Here is a 16,983-nt window from a genome sequence, read left to right on the forward strand (position 1 = left end):
GGTGGCACCTATGCCCTGAGCACCTATAGTGCATGGTACAGGGGCTGACAAGGAGTCCATTTCCAATTGTGGTATGTACCTAGGGTACATGGAATCCATTTTACAGAGAGAGCAGATAGCCTGGGGCCCTGATTAGCAGGGAACCAGGCCAACTAAGTCGAAAACCAGCTAAACACAGGGCAAAAAATCTGGGGTAACCATAGTCAGGTAGCCACCTTCCTACACCGAGTGAGAAGCAATCTCCCGGTTCCGCGTGGATTGCTTTTGCCAAGTGCTGTTTGCTGCAATCTTGAAGCCGACGGTGCTGACGGCGAGAGCCTGCATAGGACAGATCTTGACCTGCTCCTGGACGTCGCAGATGCCCCAGAGCCCACGTTACAGCGGAGAGAAGCCTCTCGACAACCATCTGATTGCGCCCGACATTGCCTGGTTCCGTCCTGGTTCCACCCTGGTCACTGCTGAGTGACCCAGACTCTGTCTCCTCTGCTTTCAGAGTCATCTCGACTTCGATCCACCCTTGGATCACACCGGACACTTCTGCTTCCCATCGCCTGCAGCTTCTCCAGCTCCAAGCACCAAGAACCTGCGTGTCAAAACCCGACGCCACTTCGACCCTGTGCACCCACTTCCCGTGGGTGAGGTAACATTGCAACGCTGGTGTTCCTACACTGGAACACACCTCTAGGGACTGTGTCTTAAGTTTTGTTCCTCTAGGTCACAGCTTTCCAAACTTTTCATGTTGGTGACACACTTTTTAGACATTCATCATTTCGCGACACAGTAATGTGAGCGAGCGTCGAGCGACCCTGAACCACCTAATTTGAGAAAGCAGGAAGTTTAATAAAGCAATTGTGAACCTGTTCTAACAAAGACAGTAACTGGCAAAACTGGGTGTAAGGTTAGGTTTGTGCCTGAAACAAGAATATAATAATGCACACATTGACCCATGACCCAGTGATTTCCGGCACAAAAAGTGCGGGTGCACACACTGCAAACCCTTTAAACAAGGTGGACGAGAAATGTACAGTACCAGATCTAGAACCAAAAGAGGCCTTTGGAAAAAATCTACCAGGCCAACATTGTGGCAAGTGACGATAATCACAGACAACCAACTTCACACTATAAGGGGGAAAGCCCATTTTGGAACACTGAGACCAATTTATAGGATAGTTTGCTCTCATATCTCAAAAATGACATATGAGAGCAAATTAGTGAAAGGAAAGGTTGAAAAAAAGAGAAAAGTGTCAGAAAAGAAAGGGAGATCAGAATGAGCAAAGGAGATAGTGAAGAACCAGAAATAAGGATGGCAGGGAAAGAATAAAGAAGTGGAAGACGGTGGAAGATGGAGAGAAACATGAAGACTAGTGATGGATATGAGAGGAAGGATATAGAATGAACAGAAAGAGCAACAAAGAAGAGAGTTTAGGTTTAGGACGAACGAGGATGGAAAAATGAGAGGGAGGGAGGCGATAAGAATGAGTGAAAGGCACGAGGAGAAGAGACATGAAGCGATAGGAAGGAGACCAGGTGAAAGAAGGACAGATGAGTAAGGATGGAGATAGGGAGAAGAGCAGTGCTTAATTTAAACCAGTGGTTTCCACCCCTTACTCCCCCCCCGCCCCCCCCCCAACCCGCCCTACTGCTGCTACCAGGCAGCAGCCTCAACTGCTTCTTTGTTTACAGAGCCCTAAAATGCGAGAAAAAGCAGAAATATAAAGTTACGATCTCTCATATCCCAGATAAAAAACAGCTATCTTCTTTTCATCAAGGCAAATTGTGCAGGCCACATTCCATATTTGGCAACCCCATTCTTAAAAAAAAAACAGCAACCATCCTTTGCCTCTCTGCTTTCTAAGAATGAGCAAACAAAACAAACAGTTGTGCAGCAGGCAGATTATTAACATTTAACACTAGAACGCTGAGCTTCCACCTGTGGCTTGTTTAAAATGTAAACCTGATTACAGACTACTTCGCAGAAAGCTTTCTGAAGGGCGGATACCCCTATTGATCCCATAACCCTTTAAAACCTCTAAATACCCCTTACCCTCACCCACCCATGAACCCTAAACGCCCCTTATAACTCCTACCACACTGAAACCTTACTCCTTCCACCACCTGAACCCTTAAACCGCCCCCCTTTTAATGGCATAAAGTTTCCTGCCCAACTATACTGCGCAATGTGTTATCAGGGAATATGTGATGTATACATTCACTCCACCCCTCTATTTAGCACACATTGGAAGTTTCCATAATCCCCAAGTGAGCATATTCTCCGTGGATTCTTAATGCTCCTTAACACTAGGGGGGTTATTAGGATCCATCCTCGTGTTAATAGGGACCGCCAGCCATAAGGGCGGGGGTCCCGTGGGGAGTATTAGGATGTGCCTGCCACAGTGGCGGGCACATCCTGTATTTTTAGCATTGTGGCGGGCGGTGCTCTCTGCACCACCCGCCACAATGCTAAAAATGCATTTCAGCATTTGCATTTACAAAGCGGCAGGCACCGCGCGGTGCCTGCCGCTTTGTATTGCAAAAGAAGGGGGGTACCACAGGTACCCCCCGTGTGCACCCCCACCTCTCCTTCACTCTGGGGGCTCCCAGAATGAGGACCACATGCCGCAGCGGAAAGGCACCTAAATACAAACATCATAATATGGCTGGCAGTATCTGATAGACACCGCCAACATATTATTCCATGTCCGCCCCGGCCGCAAGGCGACCGGGCGGAAAAGCGGCATACGTTCTCCCCGTCCGCCGAAGTCCCCCCGCCATACTAATATGGTGGGAGGAAAACTAGTGTGGATGTCAGGCGGATTGCCTCCGCCAGCCTGGCGGAGGCAATCCGCCCGACATCGTAATGACTCCCTAGGTTTTTTGGTAAGCAAGGTGTTAAAACAAAGCTGTATTCTGTTAGAATGTAGTTTTGGTGATGTGAAGTGTATGTGACTGGTATTTGCCTTTTGCATTTGTTGAAACTGGCATGGGTATGAGTAAAGGGGATGTGGACAGTGCGTGTCTGGTTTTAGTGCTCTAAAATCAATGATTTACCGAGCTGTTGAGAGGTGAGCATGAGAATCGTGGATGAATGGGTTTGGGTAGTGTTGGGTTGTGCTGAGTAATTATAATTGTGAGAGGTGAGGGTACGAAGGTCTGAACTTTTCTGGTGTTAAGGCTGGTTATTTTGTTAGATGAGGATTAATGGTGAGCGGTAGTATGTGTGGAATGTCTTGGCGAGAGGGAAATTGTGTGTTGTGGATGAGGGAATAGGAAGAGTTCAGGTAGTATTCTGTATCAGATCACACTTTTCACCTGTTCAACTCTGCAGGTAAGCCCTAATTTAAACAACCTGAAATGCTATCACACACTTTAGAATTCTTCTGTAAACACGCTAAAAACGAGTGCTAAGCAGGCTCAAACATAATTGAACACAAACAAAACAAATGAAGCAGCCTCAACACTTAAACTAGGCTTGCGTTTAACTCTTTGGTCCTTTACTACAGTGGTGAAAGGAAGCCCGAATCATGCGGGCACATACAGCAAATTCATAGAATAGGATTGCACAGCAAATTCATAGAATAGGATTGCACAGCAAAAAAGCTACCTGCTTTTACCAACTTTGCTCTGGCCTTACTCTCTGCACTGCTCAGTGCCCAGAGGCATTTTTGGGGGAACCGAAGGAAAACGGCTATCTTAGTTTCTTCTTCTGAAACGTAAGGGGTAGTACATGCTGGGAGGGAAAGAGGTGTCAAGTGAGGTTATGATAAGCCATACATCTGTTTCAAGAAGGCGGCCGCTAAAATAACACTTTTCCTCTATCTTTGATGCTTTAATACATTTCTAATTCTCAACTTTGCTCCCACGGATTTCAAATTAGTATTCCAATATCCATCTTAATGTTTTTATACTTCGCTACAATCAATCGAGCATATCGGAATCTTTTGAAGGACCCAGGTTACATAAGTTCTGCCACATCCCTTTCTGTTTTTACGGCAGCATACACACCTCGTTCAAAGTAAAACATGTAATTGGGCACATTTTGAGGCAGCTGCAGCAGATGATTAAACCTTACCATCTACTCGCCGCCGTTCCTCCTTGTCACCGGGCTACCACTCGTGTGAAAAACGTACAGAGCGCCGGAAATTGCACTGTGCATTTGACGCGCGCGGCAAAGGGAAGAAGCTGAGCACACACACCTAATGGTCCCTCGCATTCCTCCGTGTACTGCGTCACTGATAGGCGCAATACCGTCCTGCTCAATCATAGAATAGAGCTTGTGTCCTCATCGTTGCGCGATGCACAAAAGCATGGCAGGCGACACAGTAGTGTGTCGCGCCGCAGAGTTTGGAAAGCTCTGCTCTAGGTTCAGCGGAAGTATCTTTAAACTAACTTTGTGTAACTTTTACGCACCATTGACATTGCATTGGTGCAAGCCGCACTTTACGTGCTGCACCCGAGTCCTGCGGGCTTCTCCCGACTTCAGCATTGCTAGTCCTGACTGCTCCCAGCGATTCTCTAGGCCCTAGGCCTAACCGCTGTTCGATTGGTATCTCTTATACCATTTTTTTAGTATATGGTTTGAGTGGCCACCCGCCCTCATCCATAATTGTACAACTTTGTATGTTATACTGTGCTTTTGATTTAACGCTTGTGCCCCTTCGCTCATAAAGAGTACTGGGGATTAATTTAGAAAGAAACACATATGTTTTTATAATATATACTTGTGTGGTGTCCTTTCATTTGGTATTACAGGATTGTATGTGGTAAAATAGCTCGCTTAACACGAGCTCTTAAGTTAAGCCTTTAAGGCTGCTTAGTCCATGCTACCCCTAGGATAGCTTGTCTAACAAGGTTGACTTACAACCAGACACCATAAGGGATTGTTTGGACTGATACAAGGCGGTTCCAGAATTGGAAACACCACATATCAGGCCAACTTCTCACATTGGTGCGCAGCGGTGCGGATTTGAGCTTGCTGTTTGTTTTACTATTGCAATCTTTATATCAAATTGAAAGATCACATCAAGTACCTTAGGTACATATAAAATCAAAAGCTTAGCATATTAAGTTCTACTGAACTTAGTAGTTGCAGATTAAAGGGATTAGCACACCCTGACTACAACTCACTTGCAAGGTACAGTAGGAAAACACTTAGTGTAGGTAAGTGCACCACTTACACCTCACTAGCAGTCATGTCTGATACAGGTGGAGCCTCAGGCTCTGCTCCTGTAGCAGTTGACCCTACCAAGGCAACTTCCAGATATGACAACCTTAGCCACAAAGACTTGGGTGCCTTGTGCACAGCAAGGGAGCTAAAAAAGGGCAGAGGCCCTACCATTCCTTCCCTGATAGCTATCCTGGAAAAGGATGACTTATATTAGGTGAGTCAGGCTCCCTTAGATTCAGGTGAGGGCGTGAACTCCCCTGAGAATGAGGATCTTCCAGAAGAAGGAGAGGAGGAGGAAGAGGAAGAGAAAGGCTCAGAGATAGAGGAGCCAGAAGATCAGGATCAGAGGGTGACCCAGGTACAGATTGGTAGGCTTAACCAGGCCAATCTAGACCTACATGGGGGTCTAGCTCGGCCAGCACCTCCCCAGATCCCATAACTTAATTCTCCCAGGCAACAGAAGAGTGAGATCTCGATCAGGAGACTCTCATGTTTCTAGTGTCTCAAGAGAATCTCAAAGGGGAATGACTTCCTCCCCAGAGGAAAGAGCATAGGGCCAGGATGAGGGCTGTCCAACTCCAGATAGAGAGGGAAGAGATAGCCTTGGCTCAAGCTAAACTTGCTTTGGCAAGAGAAAGAAAATTGTGTGGCTTAGATGCCACTGGTGGCAGCAAAGTTCCTAAAGAGAAAGACAGGGCCTATGATAATAGAAACCTGACAAAAATGGTGCCCCTCTACAAGGAAGGGGATGACATCCACAAATGGATGACTGCTCTTGAGAGGGCCTGCATGGTACAACAGGTCCCTGAGGATCAGTGGGCAGCAATTTTATGGTACTCCTTTTCTGAGAAAGGGAGGGATAGGCTCCTCACAGTTATACCTGAGGATGCCAAAAACTACTCTGTCCTGGAGAGTGCTCTTATTGAAGGGTTTGGCCTAACCGCTGAGCAATACAGGTTGTTGTTCAGAGACACCCAAAAAGCACAGACTCGGGACTGGACTGATTTTGTTGAATGTGCCACTAAGGCTCTGGAGGATTGGCTGCAGGGAAGTAAAGTCTCAGACTATACAGGATTGTACAATCTTATAATGAGAGAGCAGATCCTTAATAACTGTCCGAACCAGCTGTTGCATCAATACCTATTGACTCTGATTTGACCTCTCCCCAAGAATTTAGAAAGAAGGCAGACAAATGGGTCAGAACAAGGAAAGCAGAAACCCCAGAACCATGGTGACCAAAAGAAAACAGACCAGACCAGTTGTTGTGAGTGCAGACCTCCCAGTAGACTGTCTGTTAGGCAATGATCTTGAAAGCTCAGTTTGGTCAGAAGTGGAGTACAGGACTCATGCAGAAATGCTAGGGATTTCAGCTCATGTCCTTGCAGTGACAAGGTCTCCGGCTAAGAAGTGCCTTCCTGAACCAGTGGTGGATCTTGAAACATTAGACCAACCACAACCCAAGAGAAGAAGCAAGAGGGTTAAGGCTGTGCCTTCCCACTTGCCCCAGGTTGAGGATCAAGTTTCACAGGAACTGATTCTGCAGTCCAAGAGGAGACTGTCTCTGAGGAGCTTGAACCTGACCAGGTTGAGTTTCTGGGGACAGGGGGACCATCAAGGGCAGACCTGGGGCAGGCCCAATTAGATTGCCCTTCACTTGAACCCCTCAGACAGCAAGCTGCTGCTGAGGCTGCAGGGAATGCTCAAGGTGCCAATAAAGTTTATTGGGATGAAGGACTCCTTTATTCAGAGGCTAGAGACCCCAAGCCTGGTGCCACCAGGAGGTTGGTTATACCTTTGAAGTTTAGGGGTTTCCTTCTCACCTGGCCCATGATATTCCCCTTGCAGGACACTTAGGCCAGAATAAGACTTGGGACAGGCTTGTTCCACACTTTCACTGGCCTCACATGTCAGAAAATGTCAAGGACTTTTGTCGCTCCTGTGTCACTTGCCAAGCCAGTGGTAAGTCAGGTGGCACAACAAAGGCCCCCCTGATACCACTACCTGTGGTGGGGGTACCCTTTGAAAGAGTTGGAATAGATATTGTGGGTCCCATGGATCCTCAAACAGCATCTGGGCACAGATTTATACTGGTGGTAGTGGATCATGCCACCAGGTACCCAGAAGCAATTCCCATGAGGACCACCACAGCACCTGTGGTGGCAAAAGCCCTCATTTCAGTTTTCTCAAGAGTGGGCTTTCCAAAGGAGGTTCTTTCAGACAGAGGTACCAACTTTATGTCTGCATACTTAAAAGCAATGTGGAAAGAGTGTGGAGTAAGCTATAAGTTTAACACACCCTACCATCCACAGTGCAATGGGCTTGTTGAAAGGTTCAACAAGACCCTAAAGGGAATGATAAAAGGTTTACCAGAGAAGCTTAGGCGGAAATGGGACATCCTTTTACCCTGCTTGCTCTTTGCTTACAGAGAGGTCCCACAGAAGGGGGTTGGCTACAGCCCTTTTGAACTTTTGTTTGGCCACCCTGTGAGGGGTCCATTGTGTTTGGTGAAGGAAGGATGGGAGTTACCTCTCAAAAGCCTAAGCTAGATATGGTGGACTATGTACTTGGTCTCCGCTCCAGGATGGCTGAATACATGGAGAGAGCATCCAAAAACCTTGAGGCCAGTCAAGGATTACAGAAAGCTTGGCATGACCAAAAGGCTGTTCTGGTTGAGTTCCAGCCAAGGCAGAAGGTGTGGGTGTTGGACTCAGTGGACCCAGCAGCACTCCAGGACAAATGGACTGGACCCTACCCTATCATTGAGAAAAAGGGAGAAGTCACCTATGTGGTTGACTTTGGCACCCCTAGGAGCCCCCACAGGGTGCTCCATGTCAACCGTTTGAAAGCATTTGTTGACAGGGAGGACATGAGTCTCCTCATGGCCACAGATGGGGATCAGGAGGAAGAGAGTGACCCTCTCCCAGACCTGCTTTCCCAGAACCCTGATGATGGTTCAGTTGATGGAGTAGCCTTGGCAGGCAGCCTCACTGATCAGCAACAGGTGGACTGCAGACAGGTGTTGCAGGCCCAAAGGCATATGTTTTCACTCACACCCAGCCAGACTAATTGGTGCACCCATGAGGTGGACACTGGTGACAGTCTGCCTGTGAAGAATAAGATCTACAGGCAACCTGACCATGTCAGGGATTGTATAAAGGCTGAGGTGCAAAAGATGTTGGAGCTTGGAGTGATTGAGCCATCAGAGAGCCCATGGGCTAGCCCAGTGGTCCTTGTGCCAAAACCTCATACCAAAGATGGAAAGAGAGAAATGAGTTTTTGTGTGGACTACGGAGGTCTCAATGCTGTCATTAGGACAGATGCACATCCCATTCCAAGAGCAGATGAGCTCATTGATAAATTGGCTTCTGCCAAGTTTCTGAGCACATTTGATTTGACAGCTGGCTACTGGCAAATCAGACTAGCTGAAGAGTCAAAAGCCAAAACAGCATTCTCTACCCCTAGTGGACATTTTCAATTTGTGGTAATGCCCTTTGGTTTGAAGAATGCACCTGCCACCTTCCAAAGGTTGGTGAATCAAGTCCTTGCTGGGTTGGATGACTTTTGCGCAGCATATCTAGATGATATTGCTGTCTTTAGCTCCACCTGGGAGGATCACCTGATCCACCTGAAGAAGGTTCTGGAGGCCCTGCAAAAGGCAGGCCTGACTATCAAGGCTACTAAGTGCCAGATAGGGCAGAGCAAGGTTGTGTACCTGGGCCACCTAGTAGGTGGGGGTCTGGTTCAACCACTGGAGAGCAAGATCCAGACCATACAGGACTGGGCTCCTCCAACTACCCAGACACAAGTCAGAGCCTTCTTGGGCCTGACTGGGTATTACAGAAAATTTGTAAAGAACTATGGGTCCATTGTGACACCATTGAATGACTTGACATCCAAGAAGATGCCCAAAAAGGTTCAGTGGACAGTTAGCTGTCAAAAGGCATTTGATGACCTGAAGAAGGCCATGTGCTCTGCACCTATCCTGAAGAGTCCTGACTACTCCAAACCGTTCATTGTACAGACAGATGATTCTGAGTTGGGGGTGGGAGCTGTGTTTTACAACTTAATCAAGATGGTCAAGACCAGCCCATTGCTTTTATTAGCAGAAGGCTGACCCCCCAGGGAGAAACGTTGGTCAGCTATTGAGAGGGAGGCCTTTGCTGTGGTTTGGGCCCTGAAGATGTTGAGGCCATACTTGTTTGGTACTCACTTCCTAATTCAGACAGACCATAAGCCCCTCTTGTGGCTAAATCAGATGAAGGGTGAAAATCCCACACTGCTCAGGTGGTCCATTTCCAGAAAGGGGATGGACTTTACAGTGGAGCACCGCCCAGGGACTGACCATGGTAATACAGATGGTCTCTCCAGGTACTTCCACTTAGAACATGAAGACTTATCTGGTCAAGGTTAAGTTTAATGTCCCTGCGTTTGGGGGGGGGGGGGTTGTGTAGGAGAGTAGGGTCTGCTATCCTATGGTGACCCCAATTTTTGCTTTTTGCTTCACTGGTTTTCGACTTACTGAGGCTGTGGGCCTGCTAATCAGACCCCCAGCCTGCTGTTCTCTCTCTAAATTTGTATACATGTGCTATAGGTATATACCACAATTGGAAATGGACTCCTTGTCAGCCCCTGTACCATGCACTATAGGTGCTCAGGGCATCGGTGCCACCAAGGCCTACCAGGGGCTGAAGCATAGCTTTTGCCACCCCTCGCTGGTTCTTAAATTGGCACAACTGGCTGATCACTCAGCTGGGGCAAGTGGGTGTAATCACCCCTTGCTTAGATATAGTATACCTATATCTAAACCTATATCTGGACACATATAAACCTGTGAGTCACTCCTATGGAAGGCCTCATCAATCCTGGAGGCAGAGTGCGTGGTTTTATGTGAGATGGAGCTCTGACATGAGCTGACCTGTCTGCAGCTGTCTGGAACAACTCCCTAAGCTGATCCGGGATAATGCCATACCAATACTCTTAGGTGCCTTATAATCCTCGCGGTTATATAGCAACTTTGGTTTGGCTTTATCAAAACATGTCGTGTAAGGTGTCATATGAATTGGAATACTACCCCTCGCCAGTTCTGGCGACGGAGGTAGCATTCCAGCCTTCTAGAGGGAGAAGACATGTTTCTTTACTGAAACGCGGTTGATTTAAAATGAGCCTCAGATCCACAAAATGGATGCTTCTGCCACAGACAAGGGTCTGGCCTCCTGCTGCTGACTGAAACTCAGCAAATGGTGACCTGGACAAAGGGTTTCCTGTCGCAGGGCGGTGTCAAACAACCCCAGACAAAAGATAATGGATTGTAGCAGGGAGGTATCAAAGAAACCAGACACTGCCTGGGGAGCACAAGGCTGCCCCTTGCATAATCCGGCCAAACCGGTTCTGGGGCACACCAGCCCCAGTCCCAGCGCTGCCTGGATCAAAGGAAAGGGGTGTAACCACCCCCTTCCTGGGGCCCACCCATAGGAGGGCACCTAGCAGGATGTCCAGCCCACCAGATTCGAATAAGAGTGGGAGCAGTGCCAATGCAACTCAGATCATCCTGAAGAAACATAAGAAACAAATTCTGGACCCTTCGACATCCTACTCAACGTAGAAGACTGAAGAATCTCCCTTGTGGTCAAGGAGTGACCCCCTTGTGCAAACAGGCACCATCCAGCCCTCGACCCTTGCTTTGTTGCAGTTCCCGCCGGAACTCGAGCGACAGAGATCGACGAGATCAAGCTTGCCTGCCTTCTCCCAGCCCGATCCACAGTCCCTGCAGAGCTGAGACCCGTGGAGGCAACTGGAAGCGTGGGGCACGCCATCTTGAAAAGGCCACGAGACGCTGACCGTGCAGCCCATGAGTGACCCTCAAAGCTGTACACCGGTGTTTGAGAAGCCCCAACCCTGAGCTACACTTGCACTAAAGCTACCCCCTCCACACTCGACGAGTGCTGCGTGGGGCCCTTCTGCTTGTGTTGGCTCGACGCGTTGGCCCGGTCACTTGCCAGCTGGCTTGTGCCCCTGTGCCGACGAAAACTTGAAAACGACTTGCTTTTCTGGTTGCTCCAGATCTGCACCAGCTCCTGTGAAAAGGAGCCCCCACTCTGACCCTCCTGGTACGAGTGAGAAGCAATCTCCCGGTTCCGCGTGGATTGCTTTTGCCAAGTGCTGTTTGCTGCAATCTTGACGCCGACGGTGCTGACGGCGAGAGCCTGCGTGGGACAGATAGTGACCTGCTCCTGGACGTCGCAGATGCCCCAGAGCCCACGTGACAGCGGAGAGAAGCCGCTCGACAACCATCTGATTGCGCCTGACATTGCCTGGTTCCGTCCTGGTTCCACCCTGGTCACTGCTGAGTTACCCAGACTCTGTCCCATCTGCTTTCAGATTCATCTCGACTTCGATCCACCCTTGGATCACACCGGACACTTCTGCTTCCCATCGCATGCAGCTTCTCCAGCTCCAAGCACCAAGAACCTGCGTGTCAAAACCCGACGCCACTTCGAACCTGTGCACCCACTTCCTGTGGGTGAGGTAACATTGCAACGCTGGTGTTCCTACACTGGTACACACCTCTAGGGTCTGTGTCTTAAGTTTTGTTCCTCTAGGTTCAGCAGAAGTATCTTTAAACTAACTTTGTGAAACTTTTACGCACCATTGACATTGCATTGGTGCAAGCCGCACTTTATGTGCTGCACCCGAGTCCTGCGGGCTTCTCCCGACTTCAGCATTGCTAGTCCTGACTGCTCCCAGCGATTCTCTAGGCCCTAGGCCTAACCACTGTTCGATTGGTATCTCTTATACCATTTGTTTAGTATATGGTTTGAGTGGCCACCCGCCCTCATCCATAATTGTGCAACTTTGTATGTTATACTGTGCTTTTGATTTAACGCTTGTGCCCCTTTGCTCATCAAGAGTACTGGGGATTAATTTAGAAATAAACACATATATTTTTATAATATATACTTGTGTGGTGTCCTTTCATTTGGTATTACAGGATTGTATGTCATCTGCGGCGTCCCTCAAGGGTCATCTCAGAGCCCCACCCTCTTCAACGTCTACATGAGCCCCCTCGCGGCCATCGTACACAAACACAACCTCAGCATAATCTCCTACGCCGACGACACCCAGCTGATCCTCTCCCTGACCAACGACCCCGCCTCCGCCAGAGCCAACCTGCACGAAGGGATGAAAGAGGTAGCCGAGTGGATGACGACCAGCCGCCTGAAACTGAACTCTGACAAGACGGAGGTCCTCATCCTGGGCTCTTCACCCTCCACCTGGGACGACTCCTGGTGGCCCCCCGCCCTGGGCACCGCACCCAAACCGACAGACCATGCACGCAACCTGGGCTTCATCCTGGACTCCTCCCTCTCCATGACCAGGCAAGTCAACAACGTCTCCTCGGCGTGCTTCAACATCCTACGCATGCTACGGAAGATCTTCTGGTGGATCCCCACCGAGACCAGGAAGACCGTCACCCAGGCCCTCGTCACCAGCCGACTGGACTACGGCAACGCCCTCTACGCCGGTACCACCGCCAATCTCCAGAAGAGACTCCAGCGGATCCAGAACGCCTCAGCCAGACTCATCCTCGACATCCCACGAACCAGCCACATCACCGGACATCTGAGAGACCTTCACTGGCTCCCCGTCAACAAAAGAATCACCTTCCGCCTCCTCACCCACGCACACAAAGCCCTACACGACCAGGGACCGAGCTACCTCAACAGCCGAATCAACTTCTACGCTCCCAAACGCCATCTCCGATCAGCCAACCACGCCCTCGCCGCCGTCCCCCGCATCCGAAGAGCGACTACGGGAGGAAGGTCCTTCTCCTACCTGGCCGCCAAGACCTGGAACTCCCTCCCAACCGACCTGCGCCTGACCCAAGACCACCTCTCCTTCAGGAAGAAGCTGAAGACCTGGCTGTTCGAGCAGTAGCGGCACCCCCCCCCCCCCCCCCCCCCCCAGCGCCTTGAGACCCTACGGGTAGGTAGCGCGCTATATAAGTGTCACTGATTGATTGATTGATTATGTGGTAAAACAGCTCGCATAACACGACCTCTTAAGTTAAGCCTTTAAGGCTGCTTAGTCCATGCTACCCCTAGGATAGCTTGTCTAACAAGGTTGACTTACAACCAGACACCATAAGGGATTGTTTGGACTGATACAAGGCGGTTCCAGAATTGGAAACACCACATATCAGGCCAACTTCTCACAGGGGTGCTGCTACTGCTCGAAGAGCCAGGTATTGAGGAGTCTTCTGAAGGCGAGTAGGTCTTGGGTCTGCCGTATGAAGGTAGGGAGGGTGTTCCAGGTCTTTACGGCGAGGTAGGAGAAGGTCGTTCGTTGGATGCGGGAGACAGCGGCGAGTGCGAGGCTGGCGGAGCGGAGCTGGCGTGTGGGGGTGTAGAAGCTGAGTCTGCTGTTTAGGTAGGCTGGTCCGGCGTTGTGGAGTGCTCTGTGTGCGTGGGTGAGGAGCTTGTAGGTGATCCTCTTGTTGACGGGGAGCCAGTGTACATCTCTCAGGTGGGGGTGATGTGGCGGCGGCGGGGGACGTTGACGATCAGTCGGGCGGAGGCGTTTTGGATGTGTTGTAGTCGTCGTAGATGTTTGGCTGGGATTCCTGCGTAGAGTGCTTTGCCGTAGTCCAGTCTTGTGCTGACAAGGGCCTGTGTCACCATTCTTCTTGTTTCGGTCAGGATCCACTTGTAGATCCTGCGGAGCATGCAGAGGGTGTTGTAGCAGGAGGAGGAGACGGCGTTGACCTGCTTAGACATGGAGAGGGAGGAGTCGAGGATGAATCCTAGGTTACGTGCATGGTCAGTGGGTGTTGGTGCTGTTCCCAGTGTGGTCGGCCACCAGGAGTCATCCCAGGCTGAGGGGGTGGGTCCAAGGATGAGGACCTCTGTCTTGTCCGAGTTCAGCTTCAGACGGCTGCTCCACATCCAGTCGGCGACGGCCTTCATTCCCTCATGGAGGTTGGTTTTGGCGGTGTGTGGGTCCTTGGTGAGATAGAGGAGGTACTGGGTGTCGTCGGCGTAGGAGATGATGTTGAGATTGTGATGGGTTGCCACTTGTGCGAGGGGGGCCATGTAGACGTTGAACAGCGTCCGGCTGAGAGATGAGCCCTGGGGGACGCCGCAGATGATGTCGGTGGCTTCGGATCAGAAGTGTGGGAGGCGGATGCTCTGGGTTCTGCCGGAGAGGAAGGACGTGGTCCAGTCAAGGGCCTTCTCTTGGTTTCCGGAGTGTAGGAGGCGTGTCTTTAGAGTGCGATGGCAGAATGTGTTGAAGGCAGCTGACAGGTCCAGGAGGATGAGGGCTGATGTTTCGCAGTTGTATAGTTGGCACCTGATGTCGTCTGTGGCGGCGATGAGGGCTGTCTCGTTGCAGTGGTTTCGTCTGAATCTGGACTGGAACGGGTTCAAGATGTTGTTTTCTTCCAGGTAGCGGGCTAATTGCATGTTGACGTTTTTCTCGATTACCTTTGCCGGGAAGGGGAGCAGGGAGATGGGCCGGAGGTTCTTGAGGTCCTTGGGGTTCGCCTTGGGCTACTTGAAGAGGGCGTTGATGTGGGCGTGCTTCCAGCTTTCCGGGAATGTCACTGTTTCAAAGTAGATGTTGATGACCTTCCGTAATTGGGGTGCGATGGCTGCGTCTGCTTTGTTGAATACGTGGTGCGGGTAAGGGTCTGACGGATATCGTGAGTTGATGGAGTTCATGACCTTGCGTGTCTCGTCGTTGTTGACGTTGGACCAGGAGATCAGGCGGTTAGCGCTGGTAGTGTTTACAGGGGGGGTGGAGTCTGGCGCAGTCGGGGTGGTCGTGGTGTTGAAGCTGTCGAGGATGTCAGCGATCTTGCGGTGGAATAAGATGGCTAGTGAGTCGCACAGTTCTTGTGAGGGGGGAATGTCGTTGGCGCTGGGGTTGGAGAGTTCCTTTACGATGCTGAAGAGCTCCTTGCTGTTGTGTGCGTTGTTATCCAAGCCGTCTTTGTAGGCGGATCTCTTGGCTAATCTGATGAGGTGGTGATGTCTGCGGGTGGCGCCCTTGTGGGCTGCGTGGTTGTCCGGTGTGCGATCGTGGAGCCATATATTCTCCAGTTTCCAGCATTCGCGTTTGGATGTCTGTAGCTCGTTGGTGAACCAGGTGGCTCTCTTACTGGCGTGGCTGTTGGAGGGTTTCTTGAGCGGGGCAAGGGTGTTGGCGCAGTCTTTGATCCACTGTCTGAGGTTGCAGGCTGTGGGGTCTGGGTTGGTGTGGTCGGCGAGTGGGTTCTGGGCGAGGGTGGTGATCAGGATCTCCTTCCTGAGCTGGTATGTGTCAGACACCTCACACCTATGTATTTCTACCAAAAGAACTACACCATTGTTTCTGCTCTGGGAGCAGTTTTCATAACCCGCTGAGGGGCAGCACTGGTAAGGCCATCTCCTAGCAAGCTAATACTTTTTAGCCCACTCGAGATTTAGGAAGACATAGTCTAACTTTTTAAAAGTCAGTTTTCTTAAATAGTTGTTAACAATCTGACTTTACTACTGAATTGGCTTTTGAATAAACATTAAACATAGTGTTTGCATTATTCCAGTAGCTTGTCCTTGACCAGGGATATTAGAGTTATGATTTTATTCTCAGCATTGTTTTTTGTCATAGGACAGCTGCAGAACTCCACAGTGAAAATAGATATTGGTGGCTTGTCACTGTGGGTTCATTTCAATAATATTGTATTCGAAAATAACATTTTTAAATGATAGTCAATCTTCGAAGCTACACGTTCTACTCAGAAATGTAGGAGTCAGGCTACACAGGTAGGTCTACAGTCATAATACCTCTGCCAGCCTGCAACAGGCGCTGCAGTCCACGTGTCTTATTTCACTTTCCAATGATATTAGTGTACACTATGAACTTACTGGTAAGTTAAACGTACCAATTTGGAGTTAGCCAATTGTACCATGTTTTAGGGTTCAGCACACATATACTGGAGCATAGACAGTAGTGCCCCATTGAGCAGAGATCACAAACCAGCATAGCAGTCAGCCAAACATATGGGTAATGGTAAGGGAAATAAATTCCTTTTTTAACTGACAAAGAAAGGTTTGTGATGTGACTACTTTTGTGAAACACTGACAGAAACATCTTAATAAACCATAAATAGATTATGAATTGATTCTCATATTATAAAGCACACATTATGCCAAATGAAAACTTTTAAAAGGAGCAGTGGACATTTTTACTTTTTGTGGGCACATTATTTATGGCATGAATTCAAATTGGTCGTAAAAGGAAAAAGCTCTAGTTTCAAGAGGAAGTGCTAAATTAAGAAGTTACTAGTAGCATCAGAAAGCAAGATTAAGTCTTTATGTGCAGAGGGTCTAAGACATATACTGAGAAATTCAATAGATAATAACTAATGTCCTGCCATCCTGAACTTCCACACTTCCCCAATAAAACCAGTACCCCATTTCTGTGAGTAGACCTATTGCACTGGACAACAACGTGACAACTGCGCCACTATGTGAAGTTTGGATATGATGGACTGTAGTGGTGATGCTTGTCTGTAGCATTTGTTAGGTCTGCATCTAAGTAAACCTACCAACTATATACCGAAAAAGGACAAAAGCATATGCTGGTGACATGGTGCTTTTTGTGCTGTGTTTGGGCCTATGGTCAGCCGCTGCTCATGGTACCCTACCAGCCCCGCACACTTTTGTCCAGAGTGGTGTGGCTATTGAGTATACCGTTTTTTACCCAGAATGCGCTTCAAACATTAAACTTTGGATTGAAAATACCAACTTTTTTTCCAGATATCTGTGAAGAGAAGTTCC

At 49.2% G+C, this 16,983-nt stretch overlaps 1 protein-coding gene across 3 annotated transcripts in view; it reads left to right on the forward strand.

Moving 5' to 3' along the window:
* LOC147729286 (intraflagellar transport-associated protein-like) overlaps positions 1–16,983 on the forward strand; it is a 262,017-nt gene that overhangs the window by 211,474 nt on the left and 33,560 nt on the right. The gene's annotated exons all lie outside the window — the stretch shown is intronic.

Source organism: Lissotriton vulgaris, chromosome 2_2 (assembly GCF_964263255.1).
Source record: "Lissotriton vulgaris chromosome 2_2, aLisVul1.2, whole genome shotgun sequence".
NCBI lineage: Eukaryota > Metazoa > Chordata > Amphibia > Caudata > Salamandridae > Lissotriton > Lissotriton vulgaris.